The 20,753-nt window shown below is 36.6% G+C and overlaps 1 protein-coding gene across 1 annotated transcript in view; it reads left to right on the plus strand.

The window, feature by feature from the left end:
- The first annotated feature begins 454 nt into the window (after positions 1 to 454).
- The window catches only part of LOC146472363 (uncharacterized), a 37,871-nt gene continuing 17,572 nt past the window's right edge, over positions 455 to 20,753 (plus strand). The window contains exon 1 of the mRNA XM_085119543.1: positions 455 to 522. The gene's annotated coding sequence lies outside the window, so the exon portion shown is untranslated. The remainder of the gene's footprint in view (positions 523 to 20,753) is intronic.

Here is a 20,753-nt window from a genome sequence, read left to right on the forward strand (position 1 = left end):
ATTTTGAATATAATTTTGTCGAAACCGAACTGGATTTTCTCTTCCATTTTCCATATAAGGTAGTAGCCCCACGCAAATGTACGTGTATCCGCGCGGGTTCATGACGTGAAGGGTGGCGCAATTTTTTCTAAAACTAAATTTTTTGGTACAACACCTCAGGAGACTCGTGGACCCCACGCCGTTACGGTCAGTCCATCCCTGATGATGGCTCCTGACATGTTAGAATATTTGGTTTGTTTGTGCTCACTTCACACATACGATGGCATTCATTCGTCTTGTACATGGACTGCCCGACTCCGTCCTCGGAGGCTCTGGGACATGGAAAAAAGTCAAAACCATTTTCCCGCCATCCTTTTCGGACTTTGTCCTTGCCCCACTATTTGCCCCTGGAGTTTCTCATGTCCCTACCCTCGGTAGGTTTCCAGTATTATATTACCCGTGAATCTTTTCAAAGCTTCGCTTTGAATTCGAAGCGTTTAGCGACTCCTTTCAAAGAAACTAAATGTCTATCAAGGAATAAAGGTAAGGGACCTACTATAACCTGGTTTCTTCTACATTCAGTAAACGCAGTACTAGATCGTTCACTGCACACTGACATGCACTCGTTTAATAGGCCAGATGGCGTCATTTACGGCAACTAATCCTTTAGTTTGTTGTTGTCTCTTGCAAATATTAATTAGGGAGCTCACTGGGGATTATAAATTTAAATGAGAAAGGAAAATCGAAAAGGATTCTGGTAGTTGTCGCCAGCTTTTTGCCAATATTTACAGGCGTGCGTGGGGATTTTGCAAGCGCTGTGAAAAATCAATCAATTGTGGCTTGCTCTTTATTCGCGTAAAACTATAATGCATCGCGTGATCAGATATGCCCAACTTACAGACATTGGTTTTGTGGATACTAATTGCAGCTTACTGTTAATTAAAGCACGCAAAATTTACATTTTCAACGCTGTGTCCAAACTCCAAATTTAAAGACGGAAGAAACCTTAACTGGGGTACAATCGATAAATGATTCCACTTGTTGGATGTATCGTTTGAAATGCTTTTTAAGCGTATCTTGTAATCGGCGTCGAACGTATCCTTCACGCGTGAGACTGAGGGCCGTTCCAATAACTATGGGATTGGCTAGACTTTAAATTTCGAGCTTGTACAAGGTTTACGAATCTCAATTCCAGACAACTTTTCACCGAGAAAAGTCTGACAGTCTGACATTTGGGGTGCATTAAAACCTTGAAAGACACGAAGAAATTCCGCAATACCATGTCAACAATTAACAAAAGACCAGAAGAACATAATTATATAATGAGTGACATGTTTTTGTTTCGTACGCATTGTGGCTAATGGTGATGCTGAAAATGAGCCATAGATTAGTGTTTTAGTGCTCTCTCAACCATAACATATTTTTACTTAATGTGAGATTTCAATTACACTTGACATTGTTTCAGTTGAATATAATTTTATTGTTTATGATGTATTGCAAGCACCAGCACATGTCCAGTGTTTTTAATCAATTGTTCTGGACAATGACTGTATTAATTGATTTTATGAAATGCTGCAATTATTAGCAAAATTTATTGGAAATAAGAGGTACTCTTTTTTTCTGTCAAATTAAATTAGGTTTGCTGGTGTGTCCCAAATAGAATGTGCATAATTTAATTGTTCTACTGAATATAATAACAGGATTGCTAAGATTAAGAACAAAAAGTAACTAATGCTCATCAAAACTCAGTACATGCAAAAACAAGCGTAAAATTAATTAGTGTAAATATCACAATGTTGTCATTTTATTGCATGGGTGTTTCGCTAATAATGTCTTCCAGTAGACCCTATTGAGGACCTGTGACTACTATGGTCAATCTTCTTCAACTGGTGAAAGGCCCCCATTTTACTAGCTAGTCATTAAATCTGGTACTTCTCTTCCTTGTGAAAGCAAATATATAATTATTTTGTTTCATCAATTATCAAAGCACAAAACTGAAAAGCTTTGCAATTATTGTTTACACCTCAAAACTCCATACCATTCAGCAGTGACTGCTAAGTGAGCGCAGTTGAAAATATTATTGTTTCCTGCATTTAGGAGACATGACGTGGTGGAGACAACAGAGGAAAGCAAATTAATTACATAAGGGACTTTAGGCATTGCCAGAGATTTTTGTCCTTTCACAGCCAACTGATTTGGAAGTGTTAATTTCATAAAGGGGTTTCAAGCCAATTATTGGGTCCTTTCTCTCAAATTTCTTTTCTTTACTCCTGTCTCAATGAACTTTGACAAATACAGTGCTAGTTTTCACATGTAAAATTATTACAATTACTGTTGTGGAAAAACTCCAAAACGAAACAGGTCAAGGCCTTTAAAAACGGCACTTAAGCTTCCACGATTTTTGCAAGGCTTGGGGATGCAACTGCCGAAACATTTTTTATTTAATAGTATTTTCAAGCAAAGATTATTTCACAAAAAAAATACCTTCATGATCATGGACTGGAGTCATGGCCGATATTTATTATTATTGGTTCTTTGAAAATTTATTTACTGGCTTTGGTTTTCATGATAATGAAATATTTTTGACTCTGCCCCTTCACTTTATTGGTCTCCATAACTTTAAAGGGGGATACAATGTTTTGCTTTACATGGAATTCTCCGTGAACAATATTTGTACAGTGGTTTGTATTTGCCTATGGCAGTGAGATTTCGATCTGAGGATTATGATGAATGGCAAATAAATTTACTAATTGATGCCCTCCTTCCTGGAATAACTGGTAGAAAAGTAAGAGAAATATGTGAATCAAGATTGAGCCGGCAAAGCTTTTAGATTAAAATTAATATATACAGGTGTGGAAGCCCCTTATCAGCAGATGTCTATAAAGCCAGTAGTCTACATGCTGCATGCATTAATATTTTACCTGCCAAATCTCACACATTAAGCGTGGGTCTCATGCCTGTGGGTTGAAAACTTTGATCCCACACTAGCTCATGCTTACAGGCTAATTTCTCACACCTGGTTGAAAATATGTAAGCTATTACAATCTTTACAAACAAAATTGCAAATGACACACTTTCTAAAAACATGCATGTAAATTTACTCAAAGCAATATGAGAAACGAAATCACTGATTATTGAAGGAAAGGCCCTGGGGATGAGGTAATGTTTAGCACTACACATCCTGAGACTGGGACCAGGTAAAACTGTTTGAGAAATCTTTGAGCGTCTTCAGAGGTCTTTGGCAATCTTCGGATATAGTTGTGTCGTCTTCGAAAATCCTGGCACTCTTAGGTTAAAAATCTCATGCCTTTGAGTCAGAAAAAGTTGGCAGGTATATATATAATTATATTCACACTTGATAGCTTGATGAGAATTAAAGAAATATGAGCATATAGTCTAGCTTTCAAACTAAAGAAAACCAGAACATGATCATTACTGGCTTTGTTGACATTGGGATTATGACTGTTGTAAATGTCGAGTCTTGCCAGAAAAAAGTTATTTTTCTTTCTGCCTGTGTTAACAGTTTTTCTTAGTAGATGCAGATCAGCCATCTGCATAAAAGATATTTTAAAAATTCTCACGAGTGTTGACAGCAGCTTGCATGTTGTTGACAGATTCTTTATTGCCTGAGTCAGCTCCAAAAAAGAACCAATCAGGATTTGCATTTTTGTGAGAGGAATGCATAATTCCAAAGGTTGTGCCTTCAGAATCATGCAGGTTCCTGCACAGAGACTGGAACTGAAAGAATAATTCTTCACTGAACACATCCAACTCTTGACTCTTCAGAACTTCTCTTTGGTTGGGAATGCTGGAAACAAGTTCCTTTCACGGCTTCAGCGCGGTTACCTCAAAATCACATACTTTGAAGTTTTGGAAATTTTTGTAGTTCTGAAATTGTTAATTAAATTTTGAGGATTATGGGTTCGATTCTTTTTATTGGTTTAACGAGTTGAAAATTGTAAGCCTGCTCTGGAAGGTGAAAGAAGACCGTCATTGCTCCTGGAAGCTATGTTTTACACCTAACAGTGTAGCGGAGGTAGATAAAGTGACTCAAACGGTAAGTAATGCAAAGCATTTTTAGCCTATTATATATAATTACAACCATATAAAATTCTTAGTTTAGCAAACGTGTTTTTTTATCTGAAATCTCCACAACCACACAATGGACTGAGTAATGGCTAAAATCAGGAGATATTATGCAATATTTTAGCAGGATAACTTTTGTACAGTTAATTCAGCTTATGGGTAACAATAAAAGCGCAGTTTTATTAAAAAAAAAAAAAAAAGCTGGAGCTGGTCTTTGTTTGTTACTTCTTCTCCCCAGCACATGGAATAATGCATATATATAATTGCAGAAAATTACATGGATCCATTGTGTACAGAAGACGAATATCAAGCGTACCTGATGCGTTGAGTATTAATAATAATAATTATTGTGGTTTAACAATTGAAATGTGAAAGTTTAAAATGGGGGAAAAAAGAAGAAATGTTTTAATTAAAATTTAACTGTTTAGTTTTGCCTGGTGATATAAGACCCGTAGAAGCTGGAACCATTATATTTTTGGTTAATAATTTATATATAGCACATTAATTTTGCTCCATGTCCTACCCACCCTTTCTTGAAGAATTAGCAACTTTCATAAAAAATATCTTTCCAACAGAATATTGTATAATTATATAACAGGGAGAACTTGTGAGGATCATGGATGTGAGATGGGGAATAGAAGTTCTGGATTTCATTGCCAAATAATTTAGGGAGGATAGGTGACCAGAAAGTAAACAATGGCCTATATCAACTGTAAATTATTATTATTATTATTATTATTATTACTAATTAGATAGGACAGTATAAAAGTTTAAAAGAGTTAGTTGGTTTGAGACAATCAAGGCATCCATGTAATAACTTTCAGCTTCTAATGAGAATTCCTGGTATTGTTCATAACCACAGAATATGATTCGTCATTTTAGGACAGAGAAAAGGCCAGAAAGGATTATGGTGCTGCGCCAGCATTTCATTTGATGGAGTACCTTTTGTACATGTGGGTGGGGAAATTATGAGGTGCCATAAAGGAAAGGACAAGATCTTGAGCAAAAGAAATGAGCGACGTGGTGATGCAAAAAAATCAAAGTCTGGAAAAAGTAAGAATTTGGATTTAATTGTTCCTGCTAGTAAGATTTCTACCTCTAGAAAAAAAGGTCACAATTTCTCCTTAAACCCTATCTGGTAATTTTAGTTCAATAAATTATTGATACCTATTGCAGCTTAATTATAAGTTCAAATTTTTGCTGTAGTTACAGAGCAGGCAGTCATACATGTACACGTACTCATTAGTATCCAAAAACAAAACCTTCCCTGCAACATTATCTATGTTCAGCAAATTGCTTAGTTCCCTGATTTTAAAGTAGGAATTACTTTGACTGTTAAACTTATGGACAAATTCAATACTAGCTAATCCTGTACTGCATTTTTTTTTAAAATATTATTAATACAGCCAGAGGTATAAGTTATAATTAGTCTTTCCTTATGGATTGAAGTCAAAGTAATCAGTTAATTATGAAATTTTTATAGTTTTGAATTTGCATACTTTTGAACATGCATGTATTAATTACCCAGTCAGCTGTGTTTCACAGGCTTCAAAAAGGTCAATGTCTATCATTGAAACAGTGATTAATAACTTAAGCATGCACTGTGGGTATAGGCTTGGGGAATAGTAGCCAGCCAGCTTAAGCTTGATCAGTTAAAAAGCCCTGCCAGACCAACTCTTGGGGTCTTTTAAAAAAAACTGAGGAGAGAAGGGCTGCTTTTGTTAAATAACATCTACAAATGTTTATACAGGTACCTTTTAGTCTTCTCTGGGGGATGATTAAACCGCAGGTCCTGTCTTACAATGCCTTATTAATGTTCCCAATAATTTAATCTGTAGGACATTAAAGAAGCCACACACTGTTTGAATAGAGTAGGGGACTGATAGTTCCAGGTTTGGTAGTCTTTAAATCTCTATCCCAAATTTCATCTGGGTTGGGTGGGTGGTGAGATCATTATGTGGACTGATAGTGGCTGCCCGTGGTGCCTCTATAATTTACATGCTGATGTTCGAGTACCTAACCCCAAAGAAGAATTGTAAACCATCATGAGACTAATATTATTGTTTTAGGCATGTGGTATAAAAGTATTTTACCACTACCTGATTACCTTGTTATTGACAGGTGTCAGTAACACATCATACCACCCCTTGAACAAACCTTTATGAAAATACTAAGGGATCAGAAGAAAAAAGAAAGTCATCAGTTATACTATTTCTGCTGGCATAAGATGTGTAGATGGGTGTATATCACTTGATCAAATGCCTCTTTAATAATAGCATTAATGAGCCCTGGCATAAAAAGTTGTGTATGTACAGAGCAGATAATTGTAAGCAGGGTCAAATAATTCTCTGCCTGTAATAGGGAATTATAATTAACGTAAAATATTGTTATGCCTGTAATAGCCGGGGAATTATAATTAACGTAAAATATTGTTATAAACTAATAATATTTTAAATTAATTAGCTAGTTATAAAGTTTATTCATTTATTGTTATTATCATAGATTATACTTGATGACACTCAGCTCAAAGGACATTTGTAAATTAAAAAAATCAGCTAACTTTCAGGGCCTAGTTGTTCAAAGCCCAATTGAGCTAATCCTAGATCAACGTGACCTTTGATTTCTAGTTTAATAGTTTAATGACTATAATCATTTAAGATTATTCCAAAGATTTTTGTCCCTCAATTTTTGACTTAGAAATGGATGAGCGTTAATAGGCTTTTGAACAACTGGGCCCAGAAGATGAATGCAATCCAAACAGATCAAAACAGCTTCCTGAATTCTCAGATAGTATTTGAAAAAGTTGGGTCAACGATTTCAAGGTGCTTCTCATCAGCATGCGCACGCGCCTGGGGTGACATAGTGACCCTTTAAATTTTGCAGCAAGAATGCCAAATTAATAAGCTTGCAAGTCAAATGATAATCCCAGAAAGCTGTTGGGTCATATTATTCATGGTTTATACCTTTTGCCTGACAACATTAATTTTTTCAAATCAAGTTTATACAATAAAATGTCATTGTCAGCTCATGCTCATGCTCATGCTCATGCTGGATTACCATTGTACTAGCTGGTAGTAATTACCAGTAATTAAATCCATGCAATTATAAAATCTTTTAACAACAGCCCTAATCAACATCAAACAAGTAATAACAAATATTTCTGAACTTGTTCACTTTTTTAGCTTTGGTGCCAAACTTATATATCATAATTTGATGACCTTGTTGCTGCTGTTATGGACACTTGTAAACAAATGGCTTTAATGGCAAAATGAATCCCTTATAAATAAGTATGATTTCCTCTTGGGATACAAGAACCGCTCCCTGAGGGAGATGTTGACTGTGCTTATATCACAAACCCCTCCCTGAAATCTACTTTTGAAGTAAATGTTTTATGACATGTATAATATACATCCATCCACATTTAGGTTAAATTGTTTAAATGTTAATAGCAATTTACTAATTAATGATTTAATATACCTTTTGGTATAAATAAATTTGATGGCTTGGTGTTGGCTTAATTTAATACTGTTTGATGCCCTTGTTCTCAATTACTTTCAGGGATATTGAGTTCAATGTCCAGTACCATGAAGGTTATTGAGGCGGTACAGATAACTTCCCTCCCTTCCTGCATAATAGCTAGGCCCCGCTGAATGGTAATTCACATAATGGATTAATTTATGCTGGGAGATGGACATCATCCCAAACCACAATTGTATGTCATCATCAGAAGTATTTAATGCAAACAGTGGTGGTGGCAAGCAGATGTCGACGTATGAGGTGAAATGTGGGGAAGACAAAACACTTTCCCAGTGCCAATGTCCAGGCTGTAGGAGGTACCGACTTCCATGCAAGCATCTGTGTGCCTGCAGTGTATGAAAGCTTATCCAGAGCTTGGAACAATTAAATACACCCAAACCCTTTTTCTTCTTGACGATCTGGTCATTTCCAATACCTCAGTGAATCAAACTCCATGGAGGAACCTACCTCTGATTCGCTCATTTGGCCCACAGTTGAGAAAGAGTTATACAGGAACCAGTTAATGGTGATCAAGTTCATTCTGAACATCTTGCACCAAGATCATTGCATGGAAACTCATGCCGATCAGCTTTTCGCCTTTGATGTAGAAATGTTCGGAAAGAAATTAAGAGCCGATGTACGTAATGGAGTTAATGAAAGAGAATTTACAGTCTCTTTAACTGGTAGAAGTAATTCTCACTGACTTCCTGAAAAGGGAAAAGAGCTCTACCCCTCATAAGCAAGCTGACACCTCATTGTTAAACACCCAAAAGTCCACAAAAAGGAAAAGTGAGCGCTACATGTAATCTATCTATTTAAAGAATATTACCTCCAGAGAAAAAACGTAACATCCTTGATGTTAAAATAGCAAAATATGGCACTTCTTAACTGTTTCAGTCAGCTTATGGAGAGATGTCCCCATGCATTATTCAGGTAACTAAAAATATAGATCCCACACAAAACGATCAAGAAACAACATTGTTAGTCTTCACTGCTCTGACTGCTTGTATAAGAGGCATTACCCAGAATCGAAAACTGACTGAGTAACAGTGACAAGTTTAGTACAATATACTTAATCTCTGCATTGAAAAACACAAACAAGTTTAGTCTGCCTAGTATGCAATGTCTAAAACTTCAGAATTTGATTTTAATTAATACAATTAAAGTGATATTAATATTAATGGTTTAATTTTATCATAGCCATGTACTCAAGTATGTAGTGGCTTTAATTTGCGTGGTCTTTTTACGATGAGTTATGGTGGCTCTAGTGCAAAACCTTAAGAAATAGATGCATAAGGATTATAATGAAAATTGCTTTTAGTTTTTAATCAATAGTAATAATAATCAGTTTCCAAAACAATAATAATCATAATAACAATGAAATGGATGAATAATAAGAAGTACATTAGATTACTTATGATAGTTTATAGTTTAATGATACATAAAGAACTGAAAAAGAATGAGCTGTGTCGTTGACTTGGCCTCTCCTCAAAGGGGAAGTATCACGAGGAAAATTTGTTATCATTTCAAAACCCAAAAATGTTTGTCCGACAACAGAAACAAAAAATAATTGTCTAGTTTTGTTATAAATTATGACCCCACAGGCCCGTAGCAAGGCTAAAACAACTGGAGAGGCCGAGCAAAAAATGGTTAAACAAACTACCCTCCCCTCCCCCCCCCCCCCCCGCCGGTCACTCAAAAAACAGACCGATTAGGCAGTTTAAAATACAACGAGAAGATCAAAAAAGCAGTAGATTTAGTAAGAAAAACAACAACTTTGCACCTGCATCACACTTTTTGGTACAGTTCTTTGCCGTTTCTTTTACGCAGACTACCACATGAAATTTCGTAATTTCCCGTTTGAAGAAGGACATAAACAAACGACGACAGATTTTTCTTTCACATTTTAAATTTGGAATCGGGCAGTAAGAATCCGACTGCAGAATAATTTTTTTTACCCTGTGAACAGGCTCCCATTTCTCTGGCTCTTGAGAGGACATACTTGTGTGGCTTTTAACAACGCGTGAACACTAAATTGTTATAAACTAAGGGCATTTATATTGCTATCAATGAGCGGATGTCAGTTTATTTCAACAGCTTTCACTGCTTGAAATTGGTTGATTTCGATCCATTTTGGTTCTTATTTCCGATTCACAAGGTAGGAGTGCCTTTGTTGCTGTTGTATATAAAAACAAACTGTTAGCGAAGGAAACTGACAGGTACTGTAGTAGACAAATTATTGAAGGTTGTGAAAAGGCACTTTCAGCATCAGAATTCTAGACTGATTGATCAGGGCACATTTTTTTTGTTTTAATGATATATTTTTTAGCACATTGTTTTTTAACTTCCAAAAATTCTGGGGGGGCTCAAGCCCCCCCCCCCCCCTGCCCCTCCCCCTACCACGGGCCTGCCCCAGTGCAATAAAACTGTCGATTAGTGCCCCAGGCCAGAGGCAGAGTAGGTCGGAATGGATTGAAACTTGAAAAAGTTAGGCTAATGTTTTTCAAGTTTTCGCATTAATTTTTTTCTTTCCAAAATGCGTTAGAACAGAGTACGAGTTGTTCCTGTCAAGAATTGAGTTGATTTCTCTCCTCTCGTTGTTCTAGAAATATTTTGTAGCAAAGTGAAGGTCTTATTTCCCAATTTTTAACAAAAGAGGTCAAAAACCCCACGATACTTCCCCTTTAAGTTGTTAAATTAATTAATCATAGGCCATTCCCATCGCCCCCACTGCCCCTCCCCCCTTAGAAGATGGGCCAGTAAGTTGGGCCAAGACAAACATTATTACTCGGGCCGTAAGGCGGACCGAGTTAAGGTTTCGGTAGCATTATCAAATTCTTTTTTCTTTTGGGGGTCGCGATGGGCCGAGAGATAAGACTTCGGGCCACGAGTTATTGTTCTCGGTCCGAAAAGGTGGCTACTAAATCAGTACGTCTATGACCTCGCAGGCCAAGATAGATAAAGACGTCTCACGTTTACCATAGAAAAACAATCAATGTAGAAACGGTTTCTGTCTTCAAATGAAAGGTGAATAACAAATGCTTTCCCCTGAATTTCATTTGAAAATATACATGTAAACAGCGAAACATTGAAAAACGTACAAGGATATAAACGTACGCGTAATGCGTAACGTTACTCTGGGGGGGGGGGGGGGGTACTCAACAGATGCTTGGGTAGGGAGGTGCGGCCCGGGCGTTCAAACCCTGACCCTGTTTAAGACACAATTCTCCGATTACCCTATCCTGTTTAAGACAGAATTCAAAACTTTGAGGCCCTTTCTAAGACATTTAACCCAAAATCACACCCTGTTTAAGGCTAGAATGAAATGAGAATACACTAGTTTCTTACTGTATTTTAATGCATTGGCAAGCACAACCTGTTTAAGCCATTAGGTCATGTAGGGATACCCTGTTTAAGACAGAAAGTGATGAAATAGATACCCTGTTCAAGACAAAACACCCTGAAAACCACACCCTATCGGGCCGCACGTCCCCGTTAAGGTCACATAAGGGTCTAGATCATACCGAGCAAGCTCTCTTGGGGGTGGGAGGCGGGAGGGGAAAGAGGATCCACCCCCAAGAGAGCTTGCTCGCCGGCTATCTATTTGGGGGAATTGGCGATGCTGGAGGTTATCACTGTTAAAAGATTGTAGGCTTTACGCACCACACAGTCAAATATGGCCCGAGTATAAGCTGGAAACAGCTTCTTGTTAAAACTTAGAAACACCTGGGAAAAAGAAGCATGTGATGAATCAGGAACCTTTTTCAAAAGAAAAATAACAGTAATAATTAAATTGAGTCGTTTGGGCTATGGGAAACTGAACCTTTCGTTGGTTGGCCATAATGAAATCCAAAATATATCTCAACCCGGTCTCACTAAGAATATTTACCTCCTTTAACGTTGTCTATTAACTTCAATTTAGAAGTCTGCATTAGTTTGAAATCCTTCAATAGACTTTCTGATGTAGCGGACAACCTACAACACTTTAATAGAATTGTTCGCATGTTGATGCATTTTCTTTCAATAAAGAATGTCATGATTTTAAATAAATACCAAAGATTTTATTTATTTTTAATATATTTTATATTTTAATTGCAATGGAAGAATTGTGTAAATAGTTCTCTTCCTGCTTTGTTATTTTTCTTGTGTATTGTAGTTTTTCTTTGTTTATAATGGATCCACATCAGCTGTGGCTGTACTTTTTTAACAATCTACTTATCAAATAAACTAGGTATGTAAACATTATAGCTTCAACGACTTTGATGTGTTTGGGAAGGTAACTTTGTCCCAAGCAAGAACACTGCGTCTTTCAATAAGGGACCGATCGTTTATTACGTCTAGGGGGGGAGGGGGGGGGGGGTTTCTAAAAAATCGAGTGTATGAAAATCCCCCCCCCCCCAAAAAAAAAAAAAAAAATCTTTCAAACAAACGTTTTACCCCCCACTGCAGTGACGGAAATCGCTAGCTCTCTGAATCTGAACTGGCAAGGGAAACAATCAGAAGTTAGGCGAAATTCAAGTAAGGGAATGTCTTGATAATAACGATGTTTTGTTATTGCTGGAGGCTATTCTTCAGTCGTCAAAAGAATTAAGGTACACAGAAGGTCAAAGCAGCTCGGGGTTTGAGAGCAGTACAGGAGCATTTGATGTATGGATGTGGATCAAGGATGTGGATTTATAGATTTTGAAGAAGCGTACCATCTCTATTCGTCTTTTGGTCAATTTTTATGCCCAGATAAACAAGCCTTCAGAGATAAATTGGTTGATGAAATACACGGTTTGCCTGTCTATGTCATTACTCAACCTATTACGTGCAAGATCTTTGTCGCTCTGAAGAATAGTAGCGATATGGAGAAGCATCTAGTCGATTTTACCAACTCTATGATTGATGAGAAGAATGATTGCTAAATACATTTAGTTGGTATCCTTAAAATTTTACCCCCCTCACTTTTCGTACAAGGTAAAAAATTATCCCCTCAAAAAGAGCTCGTTTAAAAACATTACCCCCCCTCAAAAACCACCCCCCCCCCCCCCTAGGACGTAATGAACGATCGGTCCCTAATATGCGGACTCCGAGGTTCAAAATTCAACCGAACCGTTGCGCTTTTCACTGCCGTCAATTACCGCAGCGGCCCCCTTAGAAACAATAACGTTTGGCTCAACGCGGTCAAGAGGTCATGTTCGTGCGCTGTGATTTGCGGATTTCGATCCACTTTGTCGGTGTCTGTATTTTTTCGGTCAGCCAGTTGTTGGCGTAATTATGATTGATATCGACTGCAGTAAGTTGAGTCCTTATGTTATTGAAAGGCGCACTAATGAAAGGTATTATGTATTGCAGTTTTCCTTAGAAAAGCTGTTAGTAGCACACAGCGGATGGGAATGTAACAACTATCACTTTATTTGGAAAAACCTAACAATAATTTCTTAACTTATTATTATTATTATTATTACTTATTATTATTATTATTATTATTATTATTATTATTATTATTATTATTATTATTATTATTATTATTATTATTATTATTATAAGTATATGTAATCGTATGAGGCCGAGTAGAATTAAGGATTAATTTTCACGCGTATTTTCAAAGTTTAAGCAAGAGCCCTTTTCACGGTTAACTCTGCTCATTTGCATTATAATGAAATCTAGCACGTATGTGAGGCAATTTCGGGCTATTTTGTAGTTTTAGCCCGAAATTGCCTCGCATCCACGTTGGATAACATTGTAATGCAAATGAGAAAAATCAACCGTGAAAAGTGCTATTTGCGAAACCTTTGAAAATACAAGTGAAAATTAATCCTTAATTCTACGAGGACTCATTGCGATTACGTGTTTATAACATTGAGGGCAAAATTGTCTTGAAACTATCAAGGCGCTAGCTTCGTAAATACAAAACAGTCCGCCCCGGCCTGGAGAAAAAACACTCACCCGTGAGCAAAACAAACAACCTGTCTCTTAACTTACAAATCAGACAAAACGAGAAAAGTTGATTATTATAACATGTAATTTAGAGAAAATACAAGTTTAATTCATGAGCAAACTAACGAGAATAAAACAAATTCACCTGTAGTTGCACTGTGAAGCTTTCTACCGCTTGAAAATCACACGAACACAGATCGATAAAAATAGCAAACCGTGGGTCCAAAGAAGGAACTTGCAGAGTAATTTGTTTGACTGAATTTGACTTGCTTCTTCCTCCCATAAAACTGAGCCGGGCACTGCTATTATTGTTCGGTTATTGTTTGTTGGAAGAAGCCGTAGCAAGGTGAAAGAAGCACTTGGTCGCGGGCCTCTGGTCCAATGAATGATTTCAGTTTTTCAACCAAACAAATCCGATCAAAGTTTTACTTTTGACACATAATCTTTTGCTGTTTCTTCTAAGAAACGAAAGTTCACCTTCAGGAATTTCCTTTTAGCTGTAGCACTTGATTTCCAAGTCTTTTAAACAGTTTTGGCACAAACAATCCGTATTAAAACTCCAAATCACCTGAAAGATGTCGTTGTTCTTGCTGCACAAAATGAAGAGACCAACTAAATGTAGAAATGGCGTGCTCAGCCAATCAGGAGCAAGTATTGTCGGTGTTCGACCAATCAGGAGTTAGTAATTTTGCCCTCGTTGAAAGCAAAATTAACTAAAAATGTCCTCTGTTTCGACCAATCAGGAGTTAGTAATTTTGCCCTCTTGTTATAATTATTATTATTATTATTATTATTATTATTATTATTATTATTATTATTATTATTTTTATTATTATATGCTAGTTATGCCTAGTTTTTGGAACCAACGGTGGGATGGGAGCCGACTGCAATTGCTTTCTCAAACGCCTAGCCGAGAAGCTCTCAGAAAAGAATGAGGAACCTTATCACATTACTATCACTTGGATTAGAACATTGCTTTCTTTTGAGATTTTAAGGTCGGTACACACATGCGTAAGAGGCTCCAGGACACCTTTTCACAGAATTCCACAAGGGGATTTCATCGATGACTGTCGCCTAAACGCTGGCCAAGCGTGTGTCCGTTGATTTTCTGTGAATTTTTTTTTTTTTGGAATCGGAACTTTTCACTTGTAAATAGTTTGGAATATGTTGATTAAGATGTTGTTTTTTATTATTTTTATTATTATTATGACATTTGTATTTTCTTTTGAAAAGTTTGTGCTTGAAAATTAGTCTCGAAAGCGGAATGAATTGTAAATAGGTTCTAATAGTTCTTTTCTCAACTTTTAAATTGTAAATAACAATTTCAGCTGCTTGGTATATGTTAATAAAGATTATTATTATTATTATTATTATTATTATTATTATTATTATTATTATTATTATTTATTAATTTTTTTTACAGGAATGTTACACGTATCAATGTATTCTGAAAATTCGGTTATGGGTTCTCGTGGGTCAGCACTTCCCAATTTTTCTAAGGTATCCAACCTTTGTTTTGGAGTCTCCATTGTCATATAGATAACTTCAGTGTATGAACAGCTACTACCGCTAACCGCTGCGATGTCAAGGACTCATTATATTTAGGCATGTTTCGCCCCTTTTAACTCGTGAATGCGCTTGCACAATGAGCGAGTTACCGCTGTGGGCTGAATGTCACTCGCTCGCTCGATAAGCTGTAAACTTTATATCAATTTGATCGGAATTTAATCAAAAGCAGAAATTATTTATAAGTCAATTATTCACAATCAGCTGCCATTACGAGACAAAAAGTAAGGACGTAAAATCAACTCAACAAATAAAACAGCTAGTAGGTGTGTTACCTGCTTACTCATTCCTTTGACCGAAACTAAGGGGCAACTTTTTGGAAAATGAATTGCTCGCTTTTAGAGGATAAAGATTATATCAGGGAAGTTACAGCTAAAATACCTATCTGGCTGACAGAGGGTTGTAATGAACTGACAGACAATAGAATTGGATTAAATACAACATTTAGGCATGCGAAACAAAAAGCAATGGAAAGAAAAGAAAAAGAAATGAATCTTCAAAGGGAATTTGAAAAAGTAAAAAAAATATTTGATTCCGACCCTAATGACATAATTGCAAACGCTCTTAATTCAACCAAGGAAAAATTAGAACTTCTTTATGAAGAAAAACTTTAAGATATCATCATCCGTGCACGGGCGCGTTGGTGGGAACATTTGTGAAAAGAGCACAAAATAAATTCTTAATTTTAGAGAAAAGAAACCATGTTAAAAACATGTGCGGAAATTGAAAATCAGTGGTTCGATTGTCACTGACCTTTTTAACATACTATCTGAAGGAAAACGTTTTAATCAAAAATTATATAGTATAAGCAAGTATAACAATGCAGATAACCTGCAAGCAACGGAACTTTTCTTGAATAATTGAAATATTCCTAGACGAACAGAACAACAAATGCTTTCATGCGAAGGCAAAATAACTTTCGAAGAATGTGCCAAAGTTTTGGAATGTTTTCAAAACAACAAAGCTCCAGGAAATGACGGAATTCCAGTTGAATTTTACAAAACATTTTGGCCACTTATTAGTGAACCTTTCATTAGTTGTGTGAATGAATGCTTTGAAAAAGGTGAAATGTCGTGATCACAGAAACAAGCAGTAATTACCCTTATTGAAAATACAGGAAAAGATCGTTCTTTTTTAGAAACTTGGAGACCAATCTCTCTTGTAAACGTGGATGCAAAAATTATGCCCAAGGTTTTAGCCGTTAGGATAAAGAACGTCCTACCAAATATTATTCATCACAACGAGAGTAGCTATGCTAAGGATCGGTATATAGGTGAAACTGTGCGTTCAATCTTTAATTTAATGGATTTTACTCTTAAAGAAAACATCCCAGGTTTAATGATTTTATAGACTTCCATCACGCATTTGACAGCATAGAGTGGAATTATCTTATTAGTTGTTTAAAAGCATTTCAGTTTGGTCCAGATTTTATTCGGTGGGTTAAGACATTGTACCATAATATACAAAGCTGTGTTATTAATAATGGCCTTACAACGGATTATTTTGCTTTGAAACGGGGTGTAACACAAGGTGATCCCCTCTCCCCGTATTTATTCGTGGTTGGGATGGAAACTCTTGCAATAGCCATTCGACAAAATACAGCGATAAAAGGTATAACAATTGGTAAGAGGAGACAAAGCTTCTCCAATACGCTGATGATACGACAGCAATTCTGTCAGATATGGATTCAGCACGGACTCTATTTACTCTCTTGGATGTTTGTAAGGAACTGTCAGGACTTAGGATAAATTCATTAAATGGCCCGATGAACCAATGAAAGCCCTCGGAATCTATTATACTTATGACGTTAAATTGCTGCACGAAAAAAGACTTTATTGAAAGATAAGATAGTGTTAAAAAGCATATAAATATTTGGCCCTCAAGAGGTCTTTCTGTTTATGGGAAAGTGACAATTATTAAGTCTTTTTAAATTATTCCAAAATTTGTCTACATTTTGTCACTTCTCCCTGCACCCAAGGGAATCATCCAAGAGTTAAACCGATTGTTATTTAAATTTCTATGGAAAGGGACTGATAAAGTAACAAGACTGTCGACGATAAATGACTATGAAAACGGTGGATTTAAAATGATTGACCTTGAAAGTATGATCAAATCATTACGGCTAGCCTGGTTGAAAAGAATCTTTGAAAAGAATGATGGTGCTTGGAAAAGCTATCTACCCGTTTCATTGCAGCATTTCGGAGGTCTCTTTTTATTTTACTGTAATTATGACATTAAGGATCATTCTATCCCTTCTTTGTTCTATTCCGATTTAATTCGGTGGTGGTCCGAATTTCGAGACGGTTTTGATTCTGGAAAAGAGTGGCAATTTATATTGTGGAACAACAAAATCAGCAAAACTAATTTTTCGATTTGGGCAGGACTTCGTCACTCCATGCCATCATATCTAAAAACAGACATCTGTGTTCCTTGGGAAATTTCCCTAATTGTTTGACGATTGAAAATATGGACTTTGATATGTACCAAAAAAAATCTAAGGATTACTACGCATTAATCAAAAGTAGAAAAGCCCAGTTTCCAAAAAGTTCTCAACATCTGAGACAAGCTTTTAATTTATGACAAGATCACTTGAAAAAGATCTTTCGGCTGCCCCACAAAGTGTCGTTTGAACCTTATATAAAAGCATTTAAATTGAAAGTCCTTAATTAGATATTATTTACAAATACAAAGTTATGTAAGATAGGTTACATCTGATGATAATTGTTCATTCTGTAAATCGGAACCAGAAACCCTCTATCATGTCCTTTTTATTGTAGTCATGTACAACGTTTTTGGAAAGACTTTGAATACTATTTTGACTTATTGATAAAAGAGTTCTTCCACCTAACTTTGCAAGGTGTCATGATCGGAATACTATATGCAAAATGCCCTTTACTGAATTATTTGTTGCTCATTGCTAACTCATTTATATGGGGTTGCAGAAGAAATCAGACATTACCAAACATAACCGGCTTTAAACATAGGGCGAAAATTAAATACGAAACAGAAAAGTTTATATGTGTTAAAACCAATTGCATGGACAAATTCAATAAGAAGTGGGCTCTGTGCTTAGACTTTGCAATATTCTTAATTGTTTATAAGTGTATTTATTAAAAACCGGCTCTGCGCTTGGGTTTGGTATTTATAGAATTTTATACATATTGAAGATTTTCTACTTTTTTGGGGGGGGGGGGGGTGGGGGTGGGGGAAGAGTATTATGTATTACATTACTTGCAAAAAATTTCGGACGATTTTAATTTCGGACAAAAATAGTGTCCGAAAATAAAACCGTCCGAAATTTTTACAGTATAGTAAACTTTAAAAGTACTTTCTGGGCGACGGCATCACATATTCAAACCCAATATGCATGATATGGCTAGAATTCGGATTAGGCGGCTTTGCTCAGTCATTCTTTTTGTCACTGGAAAGGAAAATATTTGTTTCTTTTATTAAAGGTACAGTAAAACTATCATTTCCACCGATTTTATTTCAGTTTAATTCATATTTTTTAGGCGTAAATTTACTTTAGGCATGTTTCAGCGCAGTGTCCGAAATTTTTGTCCGAAAATTGTCCGAAACGAGGGAAAAAGTGTCCGAAAATTAAGCGTCCGAAATAAAACGTCCAAAATTTTAACGGCCGACATTTTTTGCAAGTATTGTATGTAATAGCATAAGTATTTTATTGTTAGTAAGTAATGTAAATATTGTTAGTATTGTATTAGTGTAGTACTAGTTAGTACTTTACGTACGTATATGTATATCAATAAGTATTGTAAGTATTGTCTTTATTAAAATAAAATTTGTATCAAAAAAAAAAAAAAGAAACTAAGGGGCAACTTTCCTTTCAGGAAGAATATTTTCCAAAAGTCGGACTTCGATTAACCTCCCTCGCAAACAGTCATCGCAACGCTTTAACAAGATTGAAAGCTTCTTCCGATGTTACGAAACGCTGACAGAAGCCGTCGTTTGAACGTAGAAAGGAATATTACCGTACTGAAAACAGCAAGATTTTAGTCACGTGCTAGGCAACCAAAATCGTCCACATGTATCAAGTTTCATTCAATAAGAGCACGATGCGAGGAAAAACAATTACGGAGGTTCTTGGAAGAAAAACTGGACACTTTCTTGTCGATTGGCAACCACGCAAAACCACCAAAAGACCGTGTACGTCCACCTTTGCGTTGCATCGCATCCCGGGAGGGGGGGGGGGGGGGGGTTACTTCCTTATAAGAGGCTAATGGGGATGTGCCGCTGGATGGGGTAGCATTTTCACGACTGGATTGACTAGAATGGGGTTGTATTTTCAATGGAGTTACTAGAATGGGGTCGCACATTTTCGGATTTTTGGGGTAAGAAAATTCTATTAAGTAGGGATTCAAAATGGTCTCTGTAAAAAAGTTCAGAAGTTCTTGGTTATTAAATGTAACAATCACTTCGCACTACATTCCGTTCTTTCAATCATTTTAGGATGACCTATTTAAAGGATTGATAAAGTAAATGCATAAGTAGAAAGTGACAGTTGGGATCGCGAAAATTACGTTTTCCCAAAAGTGACTAAGATGGGGTCTATAACTGGCCACAAACTAGACTATAATGGGGCAGGGGCTCTGAGAGGCCAGCGGCACATACCCAGCAAAACTGAACCCAAGTACCCCCCCGGGTATCGCTTATGGAAAGGAATCAGAGTGCGTGTGTTATTTTATTGCTTTGCGTGCTAAGCAAATAGCATTATGTAAATAATGCATTCCCGCAATGCGGCATGGTGTCCACAAATCCTTGTAGCTTAGTTTCATGCGAGTACCGCTTTTAATACGGTTACCCGGCTATTCACAACTACATGCAGTCTCCCAGCGGGCAACTAATTTTTGGGGTATTCATTCTAGACACAACCATAAATCAAACGCTCTGGCTTTGTCTGTAGTACGTTATTTTTCGCTTCCCTCCACGCGTCGCGTCTCCTCGAAGGAGCATCTCCTCTCGTGGTTCACTGGCTTTTACTATCCCTGAGAAAAATAATGGACTGCTCGTGGTCTAGGAGGCCCGGCTGCATTTATATTGCGTTCTTAATTTCTTTGGCTAGCTTGTAACTTGGGCCTCGCTAGATACGTACCCTGCAATTTTTACAACTGTTATGTATTTAAATTTCTCCGTATTTCTTCTCCATAGTTCTTTGTGGCGTTCGAAAAAATATGCAGAGCGATGACAATATATAATAATCGATAACAATCGTTGGCAATGAAAAACCAAATTTTTCGGGCATCGATTGGTCATTAGTTTACGATATCAATCGATTAATTGTTCTCGACTGTCATTGATTGCCATCGACTGTTATCGATTATGGGTTTCATCGATTGATCACGCCTGGCAATACTCGTTACATTGTATTCACTGATGACAATTAGTACTGCCAAAAATGGTACATGAGAGCCCATCGAAACAAACTCCTTGAAGATTTTTTCCTGATTATACCGTAAACCCACGAAATCCCCGGGCATCAACCAGACAAGGAAGCGTTCTCCAAACATAAACCAAGAATATGCCGTAAATATCTTCCACCGATACAAATAATGTTTTTAGGCTGTTCAAATTGGCACTAAAAATAGGTGACCGACCCCAAGTATTCTCTCGTTACACAGAAGTCATGCCATGCCTCAATGGACTAAGTACTTCTGCAATGTTCCAAG

This window comes from Pavona decussata, unplaced genomic scaffold (assembly GCF_977016875.1).
Source record: "Pavona decussata unplaced genomic scaffold, jaPavDecu1.1 SCAFFOLD_100, whole genome shotgun sequence".
Lineage (NCBI taxonomy): Eukaryota > Metazoa > Cnidaria > Anthozoa > Scleractinia > Agariciidae > Pavona > Pavona decussata.